This window comes from Tenrec ecaudatus, chromosome 8, assembly GCF_050624435.1.
Source record: "Tenrec ecaudatus isolate mTenEca1 chromosome 8, mTenEca1.hap1, whole genome shotgun sequence".
Taxonomy (NCBI): Eukaryota; Metazoa; Chordata; class Mammalia; order Afrosoricida; family Tenrecidae; genus Tenrec; species Tenrec ecaudatus.
Window position 1 is genome coordinate 118,721,572 of NC_134537.1, and position 16,743 is coordinate 118,738,314.

Genomic DNA, 16,743 nt, shown 5'->3' on the forward strand with positions numbered 1-16,743 from the left:
CCCTCAGCACTTGCTGTCACAACTCCACTCCTGCAAGTCCAGCTCTTTCCATACCTGCATGCGGCTTGGAGAAAACCAGAATCTCTCTGATTGGGTCCCATCACGTTCATGGCCACGTACCTGGTGAGAAGTGACATTTTGGGTCCGTAGGTTCTAAAAATGCCATTAAGTTGACTAAGATAAAACTTTCTTTCTTAACTATATTCTATGACTTACAATATGAATAATGAAGACACATGAAAAATGGAGTAGAGCTACAAATTAATTGTTATAAAGTAATATTTTGATGTTACAATTTAATAGAATACAATAACAATACTTTAGTAATGTGATTTTTTGACTAATCTTAAGAATATTTTTGGATAAAATATTCTGAAAATTCTTTTAGTAACTTCACTTTCATTTTATATAATTGAATGAAATATACAAATGAAAGATCACAAAAATTTTTGAAAATTTTTCATCTTGAGGTGTATCTTTCTGCTAATGCAGCTGTTAATGAAACTGTCATGTATTTTTATTTTTAGGATGAGACAAAGTTGGCATACATTTCTGATATATTATTTTGAAATACAAATTTTAGTACATCTAGAGCTGATCATTCTTACAGAACAATTTCCTTTAAAAGATTTAACTTTATGAAATCATTTTTGTGTCAATTCAACTTTTACTGAAATGAAAATGCATATACTATAATTCAATATTTCCTCTGACATTTCTTGTAACTTTTTAAAGTTGTTTAAGAAATTGAAAATAGCTTCATAATTTTATACATGTATATCATTTTATATAAATGCTTGCTGCGTATTCTCTCCCTAGATCTTCAAATACAAGAAAAATTGCCTTCTTTGTTAATAATCAGTTCATTTGAAGCTCCATATGGGGATAGTGTTCTTTTCTGTCCAACACAATGATCTTTCATTTGCTTTTATTCCTAAACGTACGGGTGTTTGTTTTGCAATGTTGCAAAAGTTTTAAACACAGAAATGTAAATCTCCTAAATAATCTACCTATCTCTCTGACATACTTTATTATAACATCAGTGCATAATTTATAACAATAATTTATCAATATTGATACGGTTTACTGCCTGAGCAGGACCTCTCCCTGTCCCAGTGCTCTGGCTTGAGAGAGCGCCTTTTTTGAAACTAGTACAGCGATGGGCTCTAGAGACAAAGGACCAGGGACTTTCCACTGCAGATCTGGAGCTGCAGCCAGGCAAAGCCTCCCCTCTCTCCTAGAGCAGCCACAACTGCGGCTGTGTTTGACCTTGGCACTGCCAGTCTAGGCCAAGGTCCTGGCCTGGCTGACACTCTTGACTCTGAGGTTCCCAGGATTCCCCAGAGGCACTGGGAGTACTTGCCAGGCTAAACGCGAAGTGACTGCTGCACCCCCTTAACCATGGGCTTGATCCCGCACGTACGACTGTGCAGTGCACTGCTGCCACATCCGATTGCACGCTCCCTGGCACCGTGGAATCTCCTCTGCTCCTGCACAGGCTCTATTTGCCCCACTATAAAAACTGAGAGATAAAAATTACTAAAAAGTTCAAGATGGACTGTGCTGGGTCCCGTGTGAATGTTAAGGTCGCACGTTCAAGAAACTGGCCCTTTCAGTAATCCTCATTGGTCTCCTGATACTTTTTTATGGCTTTGCCCGAGCTAGTTCAAGCTCGGAGGAAATCCACGACTGATAATAGAGTTGATTCCTACTTGTTGTGAGCCTACAGAATGAAAGAGAACTATCCCTTGGGATTTCTGATGCTGTAAATCTTTATGATGGCAGACAGCCTTATCTTTGTCCCTTTGAGTGGCTGGTAGATTTGAACTGCCAACCTTGCAGTTAGCAGCCCAGCCTGAAACCTGTTTAACCACCAGGGCAGCTCCTAATCTGCTTTTGAAATCTCCAGTATTTCCTCTCTTATGCTAACTCTGACCCATATTTCACTGGGAAAACAACACAAAACAACCAAAAAGTAACAAAATGAAGGAATTTCTATAAGCTGTTATTAATTAACGAACTCAGCTATCTACATCTATGTCCAAATGTTTTGCATTTCTTCCCCTTACTGTGTGAGTTACACTTGAGCAGGAAATTCCATCTTGTCTCTCCTACGTCAGAAATTTCGCCCTTAAATTCGGAATTCACATAAGTATACACAGTGGCATTTCTCTCTCCCCCGAAAGCATACCCTTCCTTGATCTTGAATTCGTTTCCAAGTTTTTCTCCATTTCGTCCTTCCGAGAAAAATTCTTTAATTTTTTCCCTTTTTCCCCTTGTTTTTCAGGGGAGAGCGTGAACGCAGTCCCCCACTACCACAAATGATGCAGTCGAGTTTCCCACATTTGGGAAAATCACAGGGGTCAGCACATCCGGAGTGCAATGGATGAGCCTCGCCCTGGGAAAACCACCTTCGTGATCATGGTGTCTCCCCTGCCAGGTAAGTATGAGCAAAATTCTTTTAAAGAGTTTTCATGCTTAATGGTCTGATTGCCCCCTTCGTTTTCCTCTCAAGCCCACTCCAATTCGACTTTTGCCTTCAGCACTTCACAGAAACTAGTCATGTCAATTACACAACCATTTCCACATTGTTAAATCCATTGGTCAAGTCTTCCCCTTCTGCCTTGGCCGATATTAGCACTTCACACAAATGAGCATGTCCTCCCCTTTGAAACACTTTCCACAATTGGTGTGACACCTCACTTTCCCAAATTCCCTCAGACTTCACAGGCCCCTCCTCCTCACCCTCCTTTGCTGATTTCTCCTCTTTCATTCCTTTGGTCTCTTTTCTTTGCTTTACCTTACTCTCTTACTGATCTCACAGCCTCAGCTCATTCGGGCAGCCCCTGAGTCCAAATGACTGCCTGCCTTATGAACAACTCCTATTTGCCCTTTGCTTTTATATAAATTTCTTCTCAATCTGATATGATTGAATCAATTCCTACGCACAACACATATCTTATCACATTCATTTTGACTTCTGCATGTGCACCTTTTAAAAGCATTGGAAAGGCTTTGAGCCAAACCCACTTCCAGGAAGGTGATTCCAAGCCATAGGAATCCAATAGACAGAGTAGAGGATCTAGAGCGATCAACCTTCACCAAAGCAGACTGCCCCATCTTCCTCATATGGAACATCGGGAGGGCTTGAACTGCCAACCTTTTTGGTTAGCTGTCTGATGCTTCACACGCAGTACCACCAGGGCTGTATTTTATGCACTGAAGTTAGTTAGGCTAAATAAAGATGAACCATAGGAAGTTAGCATGAAATAAGAATGGACCATCCAACTCACCCACAAATTCCATTTAAAGACTTAAAGACCCAGTTCTGGATGGATCTAGCTTGTTACACTGATGACTTCACATTTGTATTTTTAGGCTAGACTCTTTCATTGAAATCCAATTAGAAACGACAAGCTCCTTATAAACACTGGGCTGTTTACTCCCATAAACAGTTATAGTCTCGGAAACCCACATAGGGGGTGGCTATAAGTCAACATTGACTCAATGGCAGTGGATTTCATTTTCTTTGGACCTCAGAACTAATTCTTTGCAGTGCAATGAATTATTTTTGACTCTTGTAGCTATGGTTAGTCTCTGCTTCTCCCATCAAATGATTTTTTCCTGATGGTTCTAGGTAAGAAGGTGGGAGATACTGATGGGATGCTATCGTACAGCTACCTGGTTTTTAACAAAGGTGTTTGTGCTTGTCACCCTGCTGGGCATAACATGAACCATCTCAGAAGCAGGAGTGGCCAGTTTTACTACCAGCAAAAGAGAAGAGCCAGGAGTGAAGCATGTGTCTTGGCTGTCCTCCTTGATCTAGGAGCTAACTTAAACACCAGAGGAGTGGCAGGGGAGCAGCAGCAGCAGTAGAATGATGAGTGGTGGGCTTCCTAGGTCACAGGACAAGTGAACCAGAATGCTTTGGGGCAGGAGGTTCAGCACTTATTTGAAGGAGCAGAGTTTGCGCTCAGAGCAGGAGCTGCATGCTCTGGGTTGAGGCTGAAAGCGGAGTGGCTTTCCCTATGGACATTTGTTGGAAGCCCTAAACAAGCTTTGTAACAAGGCCTTAGCACGGCATACTCTAGACCAAGAGACTGAGGCTTGCAGTGAGACTCTTGCCTGCAGGCACAGCAGAGAAGAAATGAGCCTGACTGAAAAACTGTGTACCGAACGTATGCCACCGGAATGGTAACCACAATCATGAGCATCATCTGAATTCTATGGGGCTATAGCGATGAATCATCGAACCCAGCCACAGAAATCAGCTCCTGTGGGAGGGATGGTTGGCGAAGGAGTGACTGGTCTCTGCCTTGTGGCAATCAGCTTCGGGAGCAGGAGAAGGTTTAGATGTCATCACATTGCTTTTTCAGCCAGGTACTTCTTCCCTAGAGCCCAATATTCAATCCGTCTGCAAAGCCTATGTTTCTACTTTCCAACATATCCGCATACCGACCACTTCCCCCTGCCTCTCTTGCTTCACTATCATCCAGGTCACTGTTATCTCTCCCAGAGATCACTGCAAGACTCTCTCAGATGGTTTCCTCTTGTTCATACGTGTTGGCATGCTATTCTTTCTGTGTAAATATCATTTCACGAGGTAGATCTGGCAATATCAGTCCCCTGTCCAAAACTCCCAATAGACTTCAACCTCATTCTATCAAAGTCAAGATCCCAGAATGGCACTTGAAGCCCACACCCTCTGGTTGCTCCTGTGCTCTCTGCTTGCTCACCCTTGAGAGCCTTCAGACATGTTACGTAGGTTCCTTCCTCGAGATCTTTGACGGAAATGTTTTCTTTCAGGTTATCCATGTGGGATTGTGCCCTTACTCCTCCTTTGCTCAAAACACCATTTTTCTGAGCGAGGACTTCTCAGATCATCCCACTTAAAATTACAACCAGGCACTGCCCCTGCCTCACGCTCTCCGCACTGTCTCAATTTACTTTGTGACAAATAACTATCACAAAACTACAATGTAAAGTGCATGAAATCAGCAATTTTAGTTGGTTTTATTTACTGATTTCAGTACAGAGTTTAGATGCACTTGGCACATTGAATATATTTGTTAATTGAATGAATACATAGGACTTTTGAATAGATGCAAGGTGAAATCGAGCACCCACCCCCACAGAGATAAGTATGTATTAAGAAGAACCAGAAACTCCTACTGAATAAATCCTGTTTAGAAAATCAGATTTTCGTGATCCTTGGTGACTTGTTTGCAGATCTTCTCCAGGAGATTCACACAAGTACCAATTCAACCTGGACATGCATTGACCGAAAGGCTTTGCTGTAATTAGTGTATTATGTGGGTGGGATGAGCAGCCAGACTGCTATCGTTGTGCCTCTGGTATACACTGCCCACAATGGATATGATTAAGTGAGCCCGCAGGCCCTGGAGTATGTGAATTACACTTTGGACATAAACAGTGCTTTGGCAGGAAGCTGGACTGACTCTTCTATATAACCAGATGCAATTTGTAGTCAAGAAATGACAAACGTGCTGCAGGCAGCGCTTGAAAGACCACCAGAGGTTTTTGGGTCGGACACCTTCCTACACTTTTTCAGCAGAGCATGAGATCAACCCTATTACCTTTACCAGGGTTATTGACACAAAGAGCTTGTTCTTATTTATAAAACACCATGCACTCTTGTTTCTCCAAGTGAAAAGCTAACCAAACTGTCTCATTTCCTCCCTCCCTCTTACGCCTTCAGAGTGACTTTCTTCTGCATTGCAGTGTGTTCAGTGTGATTTGGCCAGCAGGTTCAGATGGTTAATCTGGATGACTTAAAAAAATGTTTTTTCCCACCACACTAGGCTTTCCTCTAAGTCTACTTGTGAGAACCTTTGTTCCCTGGCAGGTCCATGTCTCACCCAGACGGGCTCTCCCAGCCCCACTGCTTTAGAGCAGATTGACTCCTAACGGCTCAGAAAACTGCTTTATGGGTTCCTAAGGCTGCGATCTTTGGGGAAGTGCAGTGCCTCATCTTTCTGTCATGGAGCAGCTGGTAAATTCAAACTGCTGACCTCTCTGTTAGCTGCCAAGTGCTCGGTGGCTGTGACATCACGGCTCCTTTAACCTGCATGGGAGGTAAAGCCAGTGTGACTTCACGTACCCAGCTCTCATTAGTCATGTGTTCATTTTGGTGAGTAGTAGTACAGACGCTTTCCTGGGATAACATTTGTTTGACTTGATGCTCTATTTTGCTGTCAGCTTGTGCTTTACTTCTTGCTGTGTCCCGCCTACTCTGTGATTTTATGCTAATGTTCCACCCTTGTGCTCAGTAGGTGAACGCTTCTCACACCCATTTTATTATAACACAATTTGAATGTCCATTTAGCATCCACAACTCAATTTTTAAAGTGAAGTTTTTGTTCAGTGCTTCCATAAAACTGCTCATGTAGACATTAATTACAATAAAAATTAGCAGCTTATCAGGAAGGTTGCCTTGACAAAATAATCAAAATACTCTAGTGGTTATCTTATAAAAATTCTGAAAGTATCATGGCACTTTAGAAAATAGAGCACCATTCTAAGAAATATAGTGTCATTCAAACATTCGGGACAAAGTCCATATTGCTGATGTTCCTGGCCAATGTGATACAGACAATTCCAGGACATTTAAAGGATCCCATATATACATTGTTTTGGAATTAAACTTTTATTTACAAAGTGCTCCTCTTTCTAATTGGGAACACAACACTAAATTCTTACTGTAAGGTTTTATGAAAAAGGGAATTAAAACAACATTAAGAACAATAATGACTAAACAACAACAACCAAGTATCATCTATTTCTTTTCAAGGGAAGCATCCTGTATATCATGAATGCTTTGTGCTTATTTGGGAGCCCTAGTGGTATAGTAGTGGGTTACACATTTGTCTGCTAACTACGAGGTCAGCAGTTCAGCACCACTAGCCACCTTGGAAGAGAATGATGAGGCTTTCTATTCCTGTAAAGAGTTACAGTCTCGGTAACCACAGTAACAGTTCTGCTCTATTCTATAGAGTCACTATGAGTTGGAATTGATGGCAGAGAGGTGTTTTTTTAAACTTATTCACATTCTCTTATACACTTTTAAATTTATACTAAGGCTAAACAGCAATATTTATAAAAAATTCATCACAATTATATATAATCCGGACAAAACTAAACCAAATCCAATATCATCAAGTCAATTCTGAGTCACTGAAATTCAAAATAGGGCTTCTTAGACTGTCAACCCTTATAGGAACAGACAGTCAGCCTCATCTTTCTCCTGTGGAGCAGCTGGTGGGTTTGAACCTTTGTCTTTCCAGTTAGCAGTTTAATGCTTATGCCACACTATCACTAGGCCTCTTTTATACTAGGGAAAGATTTAAGCCTGTCTCAGAAATGATGAAGTAAGTATGGCACATTCATGCAACACAACATTTAGTACTATATGTAAGAGTGCTCTCAGTGATACCATAAATTCTTATGCTAAGATAGTAGCTGATGGTGCCCGGCTATCAAAAGATTTAGCTTCTGGGGTCTTAAAGGCTTGAAGGTAAACAAGTGGACATCTAGCTCAGAAGCAACAAAGCCCACATGGAAGAAGCACACCAGCCTGTGTGACCATGAGGTGTTGAAAGGATCAGGTATCAGGCATTATCAGAACAAAAAATCTTATCATAGTGAATGAGCAGGGAAGTGTGGCGTGGAGACTCAGTAGGCCACTGGACATTCCTTTACAGAAGGGTCTTGGGGAGGAGACCCGACAGTCATGTAGCAACGATGAAAAATACAACTTTCCTCTAGTTCCTAAATGCTTCCTCCCACCCCACCCCCACTATTATGATCCCAAATCTACCTTGCAAGTCTGGCTAGACCAGAGGATGTACACTGGTACAGATAGGAACTGGAAACACAGGGAATCCAGGGTAGATGATCCCTCAGGATCAGCGGTATGAGTGGCGATACTGGGAAGGTAGAGGGAAGGTGGGTTGGAAAGGGGGAACCGATTATAAGGAGCTACATGTGACCTCCTCCCTGGGGGACGGACAGCAGAAAAGTGGGTGAAGGGAGCCATTGGACAGGTCAAGATATGACAAAATAATAATTTATAAATTATAAAGGGTTCATGAGGGAGGGGGAGTGGGGAGGGAGGGGAAAATGAGGAGCCGATGCCAGGGTCTTATGTGGAGAGCAAATGTTTTGAGAATAATGAGGGAAATGAATGTACAAATGTGCTTTACACAATTGATGTATGTATGGATTGTGATAAGAGTTGTATGAGCCCCTAATAAAACAATTTAAAAAAGATATTAGGTGAAAATAGCAGGATATTATAATTGTATACCATGTTTGATCAAAACTATGTAATAGTATTAATATGAAAAATGTTGGCATATAGCACACCAAAATATTGAGGACAGCAGCTGTGGGGTGATGTTGGATAACATTTTTGTTCTTCAGTGTATATTCTTGTTGAAGCTTAGAAAACCTGTCTCATGGGCCTGAAGAGATTTAAAGATTTTCTGTAAGACAAATAGCATTGTGTTAGAATATACTGGGGTGAGGCAGGTCACAGAGATGAATGAAGCAGGAGAGCTGGAAGCCTGTGAGAACAGAGGCCAATGGGATCAAGTGGGCCCGAGGACGGAGCCTGCTGTGAGGGACCGTGCTTCTTCGGCTTCAGTCAGCCGGCACATTACGGGCTGAGCTCAGTGTGTCCAGATATTTTCACATCTGGGGAAAAAAACCCTGAGGATCAAGAAGTGTACATAAAACTTTCTGAATTCAACTGGCAATTGATTCTTTATTTTTAAAAGTTAGGATAGGCAAAATAAAATATGGTAAGGGGAAATATATTGACCACTTCTTTGGCACATAAACACAGGTGAGGTTTTTGTGACTAGTGTTCCACAGTATAGATATATGCCTGAAATCCTTTTTAAAATAATTGGAATATTTAATTTATTTATATTGAATATACATAAATTCAAATCACTTTTTTGACTTTACATGCTGAAATAATTATAGCAAAACTAGAAATATGAAGGATAGCTTATAAAAACGAAAACCTTGTAATCTCTCTTGTTTCCCGAGTGGCTGCAATTTACATAATTATGGAACAATCTCAAAACCAGGAGTTTGCCATTGGGACAATGAGTGGGTGCCGAAGGATGCAATTTTATCACATGTGCGGCCAGCACCACAACCAGAGGGCAGAACCAGCCCGTCTGCAGCAGGATTCCTCCTGCCTTATTCTTCCACAGTCACACATAATCAGGATGGCCCCACAATGCACATTGAACACACAATTGACGATCATTATAGCACATGTTGCAGTCATTATATGCACTGTGCACAATTGATAACTTTGTCTCGATTTCTTTGGTCTTTTCTCCACATTGCTGTCCTTTTCCTCTTTTTATTTCTACCTCTCTTCTCCCAATGCTCTACATGGTCTTGATAAAGCTGAGGTACCGTTTTGGTGAATGTTGTGTGAGCAAGGATTACTCAGAACATTTACGTATAAGCTGCAGAAGATTGGCAGGGTCCGAGCAAGAAGGTCACTTGGGTCAGTCTCAAAGTTGTGGTCTCAGGACCTCTTTACTTGCTTAAAAATTAAGGAGCGGGAGTCGGGAGGGAGGGAAACAATGAGGAGCTGATATCAAGGACTCAGGTAGCAAGCAATTGTTTTGAGAATGATGAGAGCAACAAGTGTCCAAATGTGCTTGACACGCAAAAGGAGTTGTACGAGCCCCAATAAAATGATTAAAACATGGAGGACCCTCACAGAACTTTTGCTGAGAGATATATATGCACACACACGCATATACATATATAATACACATACACGTATAATAATGATTTTAGAATGGGGAACTTTGAAATATATATTAATTTTAAAATAACAATGATAACGAGTGTATGTCAATTGGTAAATGTTTATTACAAATAACTCTTTTCCAGTGCTCACCTTCCGGTTACTGAGAAAAGTGGGAGAGTCTTACGTTTTCCTAGATGTTCTCACTGTTGCTAGTGCCATGGGGTTGGTTCTGACTCAGCGACTGCGTAGCAGAAGGGAGCGATGCGCAAGGTCGGGCGCCATGCCCACGGTTGCTAGGATGGCTGAGTCCAGGGTGGCAGCCAAGGTGCTCATCCATTTTGTTGCAGGGTTTCCTTTTTTCTCTGTCCCTCTACCAAATAGGATGTCCACACCCAGGGACTAGTCTCCTGATAACAGGCCCAAAGTACATGAGAGGAAACCTTGCGTTCTCTCTTCTCAAGAGCATCCTGGCTGTGCTTTTTCTGAGACAGGTTTATTCGCTCTTCTGGCAAATCTTCTTTAAGAAGACACCTGGATTCCTTAGTTGCTGTAGTCAATCCGTTTTGGTATTGCCCATCATGAGGCTTCGGGAAGACCCGATATTTTTGTGAGATTGCCAGAATTAAAAAGACAAACAACATTTTAACATTAAAATTAAAAAGACAAATAACATTTTAGCATTTAGTATTTATTTAGCAATTAAAAAAACACAACATTATGAAAATGGTTTTGACCTCATGGGCCTCATGCAAAGGTCTCAGGCTCTCTCAGGGGTTCCCAGGCTGAACTTTGAGAATTACTGGTTTAGGGACAGTCTGGGCTAATTACGTAGCCTCCACAGCTGGCAGTCCCTGGTGGGGGATGACTGTTTTCACTCTGCCTCCTACATCAGTGTGCACGCACAGTACGTTCTTCCGAGTTAAGGCATTATTGTTCGATCAAAGTGTAAACCTGAGTGAGAGAGCTAACACATCATACTGCTAATAGCTCTCACTTCTCTAGTGTGACTACGCTGGTTTAATTTTAGCTTTCAAGTTCCTGAGAGCAGAAAAGAGATGAAAAAGAACAGAGGAGCAGAAAGTTTTTGGTCAACTTGGTCCATTCATAGCATGGCCCGAACCCACTCTGGGAGTAAGCTACTTAACCTATAATTATGAAAAGAAGCCATTTGTGAATTATTTTAATTACATAATTGTGTCCTCAGCTACATGGATTCACAGTCCCCCTGTGGCCACTAACTCTCAGTGTAGGGCTTACTGATCTAAGCCATGGAAAGCAGGTATATTACTAGGAAAAAACCAATCAAACAACCTCCCCCTCTACTTTCTGTGATCAAGTCTTTCACTGATAACCATACAGGCAGCACTCTATTAATCTGTCATATTCCTCCCCCCCATCTTCTTCCAACCTCTTTTAAACTTAGAAATAATTTATGCTTTTGTCACCTGTGCTTTTTCTCAAATGAGTTCTTTTCTTTGCCTTCACTTACTTACCCTCCGGGACCTGAAGCGCTGTTTCATTCCAGAGAAGGCACATATTCCATTTGAGCAACTGTGCCGGGACATCCTTAGAAATGAAATTCTAATCTTTCTTAATAGGGCAAGAATGGAACTATAGTGTCGGGTAATGAATGTCAATTTAGCTTACTATTAGCTTCTTTGGATGAAAAGTACAAATATACTAAATTGGAGGGAAACCCAATCTCTTTAGCCACTGCATATCCGTGCCTCTGCACTATAAGTTCTGATTTCTGTTCCCATTGGCTGCAGCAGGCACCGCTGGCGGGAGAGCTGGGATGATCTGCTGAGATTGTTGGGTGTGGTTCCGGAAAGGAGTTGCTGAGATAGGGTCATTCAAGGGGTAGCTTAAATAGTGGTTTTAGTGAATGCCTGAGTTTAGTCAGGAAAAGTAATTCCCATGAGAGAGGAGAGGAATACAAAGGATGAAAATAGATTGGGAAGTTAGGTGCAGGGAAGTGGGGGTGAAATCATCCTGACTATGAATAAATATGAGAGTGAGCCTGGGTGGGGGGGGGGGGAAGTAGCAGTAGGGCCTAGCAGCTGGGCAGCATGGGCTTGAAAGAAGAGGGCAGTTGCTTTGGCAGCAAACAGGGCAGGCTCTCTGGGAGAAGAAACCGTTTTGAGTGATGAATTGGTTCATTGAGGCAACAACTCTGCAAAATATTGTTCAATGTAGGATGTGGAACCAGATGTTTGTTGATGACAAATATCTCAGAAATGGTCACATTTTGGGGAGTAGAAAATGATTTTTTGAAAAACAACCCTAAAAAGGTATATAAGCCAAGGTTACACTCTGTGTTATCTTAATTAATGTTTTCCATTGTGAATCTCTAAGTTCTAATATCCATCGCAATGGCTACCCAGGACTCACAGAAACAATCCACATTGAAGGGTTTATTGAGGAGGTTAACAAGTGGTAATGCTAGTGAGAAATGCTCAGGTGAGCTGTGTAATACGAGATGTTACACAACTCTTTTAGGGCTGGTAATGCATGTCCAAAAGGGAGCATCACTTTACTGGAAGCCTCAACCTGAAGGCATTCAGCTCAAACACCACCGTGGGTCAGCAAACCCATCTTCCTGAATTAAATGCCCAGAAGCAGCCCATCCCATAAGCCTCTTCCCAAAGGCACTCAGCCCCATTTCTGTGTGCTGATAAGCCCAGCTTCCCCAATTAGGTGTCCAGAGAAACCCTACTCTGAAAACCAGCCTCCTGCACAAATGCACCGGCTTTACTTGCTCTGTGGGTTTGGAAAGTCCGCTCTTCCTTTCCACGCTCTGCGGCTGCTGCTTTGATGGTATAACTGTCTTCTGGATCAAGGAGATTCACGGGGCAGGGATCTTGCATTCAGAGAGTGTATTCCACACCTGGCTCTTGCTGGCAATTAGATCCACCTTGCTGTATGCTCCCAAGTATTTTGGGAATAGAAAAACCAACTCAGGAATTTTCTCTTCACCGAAATTTCAATTGATGGTTAATGGGGAAAAGGACTTCTGAAGCCTCTGAGTAGTGCAAAGGGTTAAGTACTTGGCTGCTAACCCATAGTTGGAGGGAGGTTTAAATCCACCCAGAGGCCCCTCAGAAGAAAAGCCTGGTGATCTACTTAAAAAACAAACAAACAAACAAACAAACAAACAACCCAACAATGCAAAGCTCTCTGAAGCACAGCTCTATTCTGATGCACACAAAGTTGCCATACCAAAACCAGACTCAGCACCACTGAGTCAACCCAGACATAGCGATCCTGTATGACAGAGTAGAACTGCCCCTGTGGGTTTCTGGGATTGAAACTCTGATGGAATTAGGAAAGTCCATCTTTCTTCCTTGGAGCAGCGGCGGGCTTGAACTTCTAACCTTACAGTAGACCCCCGTGCTATCAGGGTTCCATACGTTAGACTGAACTCAAGGACAGCGGTTTCTTTAGTTGGGTTTTCAGAGGCAATAACTATTTATTCTTTCTCCCAGACTCTCCTCCTACATTTCCTCTCCACCAATCCTGGCCTTCGTTTAGTTCTAGTCAAGCCACATCCCCTCCTGCTTGCGCAGATGTTTATAACATTCCTCCAGCCAGTAATTTCAACACATCTACTCCTTCTTGAGCTCTCATAGATCCCTTTCCCCCAAATCATCGAACTGTACCTCATTCTTAAAAATATTATGTGCTTTCTGTGCATTGGCTGCTCTGAGCAGGGATATCATCCTTTAAGACTTGGCGGGCCAGGATGTGCTCTACTCTCTCTTCCTCCCCCTTCATTTTCTCCTGTGTGCTCTGATCAAACATGTCCCTCTCCCTGAGCTGTAGCTTCAGTGCTGTCCTCTGAAATAAGTTCTTGTAGTTGGGATTGGGGCTGACCCCTCAAACCTCTCCACTGGTGCCCTACTCCATGCTGCCATGTTGCATTCACATCTTGGAGCACTGGGTTGAAGTCTGGTCCCTCTTTCGCTGTAGAGATATAAACAATACCCTCTCCTTTGGTGAGTTAGTGCCCTACGCCCCCCATGTCTTTTTTTGCCCTACACATCCCCCCCCCACTCATTTTTAGTTGGCTACCATATGTATTCCTGGATTTGGTGTGGCCCCTTCCATACTACCTGGATCTCACCTCCCTTATATCCCTTTTGTACTTTTTAAAGCTTATCTAAGTGGACTCATGTTGTACTTGTCCTTTTGTGCTTCGCTTACTTCGCTTAGCATAATTTCCTCCAGTTCTTTGCAAGTGGCGATGTGCTTCGTGCATTCATCACTGTTTTTTTAGCGATGCATAGTACTCCACTGCATGTATGTACCACAGGTTTTTAATCCATTCACACAGAGAGGACCATATGGCTTGCCCACTATGAGACATGACATATTTTACTGACCCATGGCCCTATGGGAGACCACACTGGAGACACAGTGTAGGAATGGCACCTGGGATGATCCCACTACACGGAGACAAAACACTAAGGGTGTGCAATAGGACAGCAAAGGGAACAGAGCAAGGAAGTCTCCAGGGAATGCCAAAAATAGACTTTGGGCCCCAGGGCATAACATTCCATCAGACTTGACTAGAAAACACTCCTAAAGGTCAACAAACAGACCTTGAACTATTTACAGACTTTTCTCTTTTTTTGTCATTGGTTTGTTGTTTTCTTTTGTTGCTTTGTTTTGCTCTGTCTTGTTTTTGTTCATATTATTAATTCTAAAGGTCTATCTAAATAAGATGGGTGGGATAAACAATCTAGAGGAGAAAACAACATGACCGATGGTTGTGGGTACGGGTGGTGGTGGTGGTATGGGAAAGGGAGAGGTGGGGGAAAGGAAGTAGGTGTTAACAAACTCAGGGATGAGGGAACAAGTGATCCAAAGTCGGTGGCAAGGAGGGCGTAGGAGGCCTGGTAGGACTTGATCAAGGGCAACAACGCCTACATGGAAGAAGCACACCAGCCTGTGTGATCACGAGGTGTTGATGGGATCAGGTAGCAGGTATCAAAGAACAAAAGCTCATATCATTGTAAATGAGGGGAGTGTGGAATGGGGACCCATAGCCCATCTGTAGGGAACTGGACATCCCCTTACAGAAGGATCACAGGGAGGAGATTAGCCAGTCAGGGTGCAGCGTAGCAATGATGAAACATACAACTTCCCTCCAGTTCTTTAATGCTTTCTCCTCCCCACTATCATGATCACAAGTCTACCTTACAAATCCAGCTTACCAGCAGATGTACACTGGTACAGATAAGGACTAGAAACACAGGGAAACCAGGACAGATGAATCTCTCCGGACCAGTGGTGAGAATGGTGCTACCGCGAGGGTGGAGGGAAGGTGGGGTAGAAAGGGGTAACTGATTCCAGGATCTACATATAACCCCCTCCCTGGGGGAAGGACAACAGAAAAGTGTGTGAAAGGAGATGTCAGACAGTGTAAGACATGACAAAATAATAATCATTTATAAATTATCAAGGGTTCCTGAGGGAGTGGGACAGGGAGGGAGTGGGGGAAATGAGGAGCTGATACCAAAGGCCAAAGTAGAAAGCAAATGTTTTGAAAATGATAATGGCAACAAATGTACAAATGTACTTGACACAATATATTACATGTATGTATGGATTATGATTAGAGTTGTACGAGCCCCCAATAAAATGATTTAAAAATATATCAGGAGCCTTTACAACAGCACACATCATATTGTACTATATGACTTATGCATCATTAGCACAATATTTTTTGGTAGTGCAGTGGGTTATGCAACCAACCAGATGCCCTAGGGGGAAAAGCATCTGTCTACCTCTGTATAGATTTATAGTCTTGTAAACTTTTGGGTGGAGTACTACTGTGTCCTAGTGAGTCATTCTAAGCCCGAGTCAACTCAAGGGAAGTGTTTCTTTTGTTTGTTTGTTTTTGTTTTTAGACAGAGAGCAGACAAGCAAGGGCTTCCAGGCAGCATCCATGGAAGTAGCAGTCAGGAAATAAAAACCAAATGAGACAAATGAGTTGCAAACGATTACTTTAAAGTGTTAAAAAGGAACGATGTCACTCATAATGAAAAATTGAACAAAAATGATCAATTGCCACGAAAGCAACCAGGAACCGGATGGAAACATTAAAGCAGAGGAAGAACTTGTCTTACCAGTGGGCGTTTGGGGAAGGTGTGCAGGCAGGGCAGAAAGGGCTGCGCCTTGATATCTGGCTGAGCTGACTTTGAATTCTTGGTCAGCCACTCCCAGAACCTCTCTGAGCATCAGTGTTGTTTTCTGGAAAATGGAGTTAGCCATGCATACTGACCTGACAGGCAATTGTAATAGTCACTTAAAATGCACCTAACCCCGGCAGTGACAGTCTTCCCTCAGGTCTGACTTAGATTTGCATATATAATCCTTGTCAGCACAAAGCCCAAGGTGCTTTCCCAAAGATCCACAAACTTGCGGGCACTTCTGCTCCCAGGGTTTTATCCAAGTCCTCTCTCTCCCGCTGGCTCTGCTCTTCTGCTTTTCTAATATTCTCTTGTCTGGGGGCTTACCTTTGCTTTGCCCCGGCGGCAACTCAGATGTGAAGCTCATACCTTTCCCTCCATTCCACACAGAAGCGGTCCTGTAAGGCCTTTAGATGGGCACAGACTTTACCAGAGTTTTATGGTGGGGGGAGGGAGAGTAGGCGGGGAGAGAGAGAGAGAGAGAGAGAGAGAGAGAGAGAGAGAGAGAGAGAGAGAGAGAGAGGAGAGGAGAGGAGAGGAGAGGAGAGGAGAGGAGAGGAGAGGAGAGGAGAGGAGAGGAGAGGAGAGGAGAGGAGAGGAGAGGAGAGGAGAGGAGAGGAGAAGGGAGGAGAGGAGAGGAGAGGAGGGGAGAGGAGAGAGAGCAGGCTGCAACTTAACTGAATTAACATCAAGTTACCCTTGATTGTAAGCCCTTAGGGTGTTCTGTGATGCTGTAGACCCAACTCC

The 16,743-nt window shown here is 42.9% G+C and overlaps 1 non-coding gene across 1 annotated transcript; it reads right to left on the reverse strand.

Moving 5' to 3' along the window:
• Positions 1 to 2,284: 2,284 nt before the first annotated feature.
• On the reverse strand, positions 2,285 to 2,448 carry LOC142455750 (U1 spliceosomal RNA). Its single transcript, XR_012785889.1, has one exon. It is a non-coding gene; the product is annotated as a U1 spliceosomal RNA (small nuclear RNA).
• Positions 2,449 to 16,743: the final 14,295 nt, after the last annotated feature.